This window comes from Meriones unguiculatus (assembly GCF_030254825.1).
Source record: "Meriones unguiculatus strain TT.TT164.6M chromosome Y unlocalized genomic scaffold, Bangor_MerUng_6.1 ChrY_unordered_Scaffold_25, whole genome shotgun sequence".
Lineage (NCBI taxonomy): Eukaryota > Metazoa > Chordata > Mammalia > Rodentia > Muridae > Meriones > Meriones unguiculatus.
The window spans coordinates 18733302-18734750 of record NW_026843710.1 but is presented as its reverse complement, the minus strand read 5'-3'; the positions used below and the strand labels follow the sequence as shown (position 1 = coordinate 18734750).

The 1449-nt window shown below is 39.0% G+C and overlaps 1 non-coding gene across 1 annotated transcript; it reads left to right on the top strand.

Annotated features, from left to right (window-relative positions):
• Positions 1-826: 826 nt before the first annotated feature.
• On the top strand, positions 827-932 carry LOC132651857 (U6 spliceosomal RNA). Its single transcript, XR_009589414.1, has one exon. It is a non-coding gene; the product is annotated as a U6 spliceosomal RNA (small nuclear RNA).
• Positions 933-1449: the final 517 nt, after the last annotated feature.

Below are 1449 nucleotides of genomic sequence, written 5' to 3'. Positions count from 1 at the left end.
ATTAATGGGAACAAGGACTACCTTTGACATATATGATTAGCCTGCTCTTTGATCTCCTCACCATGATTTCGGAGCAGACTTACCAGTCTACAGAGAAATAGAATGCAGCAACTCCTGATGAAATCTGATCGACTAGGATCAGAAGGAAGGAGAAGAAGACCTCCCCTCTCATTGGCCTTGGGGAGGGGCATTCATAGAGAAGGGTGAGGGAAGGTAAGTTTGGGAAGGGATGTTTTATTTTTGTGGGGCACACAGGGGGAATAAAGTGTAATTAATAAAAACTAAAATAAAAAATTATTAAAAAATATAATTCCTTTTGGATTTATATTTTAGGAGTATGTTCTTTGAGGTTTATATGCTAATGAAAGTGACCAGACATAATGGAGTCTCTGTCTCTCTGTCTCTGTTCCTTTATATCTTCGTTTCTTTTGGTCTCAGTCTCTCGATTTCTGAATCTGTCTCTCTATCTCTTTTTTTCTCTGTCTATTTCAGTTTCCCTTTCTCTCTCTGTCTATTTCAGTCTGCCTGCTGCTGTTGTTCAGTATGAAAAGGTCTCAGTTTTGGTGAAGGACTAAAAAAAAATGAGAGCTTGCTGACATGACATCATGGATGGTTTCTTTAAAAATATAAGCAATGTTCCTATTAAACACTTTTTGTTCAAAGATTTGTCTTGGTAAGGGAGCATTTTCACAGAAAATAATTCACTGACTGAGGACATATCTATGTATTTAACAAATAATAATGGAATCTGTGATAATGTGATGCTGACAAGTCAAGGACACATGAATTTATGAATTTACTAATGACTACTTGAAAGAATTATGTGGTGTTCTCTTTGGCAGCACATATACTAAAATTGGAATGATACACAGAGATTAGCATGGACCTTGTGTAAGGATGACACTCAAATTCATGTAGCATTCCTTTTTTTTGAGAAATTGAAGAAAAGACAAATAGAGGAAATTGTGGAGAGAAAGAACTTAGGGAAGAAAGCAGGAACTACAGAGGTAAGCAAAGCCAATGCACTTACAAGAAATGGAAACCATAATCTCAGGTGTGGAAGATACAATGGAAGAAATCAATGTATCTGTCACAGAAAATGTTAAATCTAAAAAATTCTTAACATAGACCATTCAAGAAATTCAAGACGGGAGAGGGGGACAAGATGGCTGCACAAGAATACTACCTCTGAGGAGCAGGTCAACTTTTTCCATACAGCGACCAAAAGACTAACTCTGGGTCCTAAAACAACAGCAATCAAGTTTCCCTGGTGAGAGGAAACCTACACAGCTAGGGAATCATTCGGATGCTCAGGTCACCCAGCCAGTACCGGGAAGAGATCCTGGGTCTCGTAGGCACTAGGTCACCAGACCAGAACCACATGCCTACATGTCCTGATCCCCTTCCGAGGCTGATCAGTGCGCACAAAAAACACCAGAGACTGGAAGT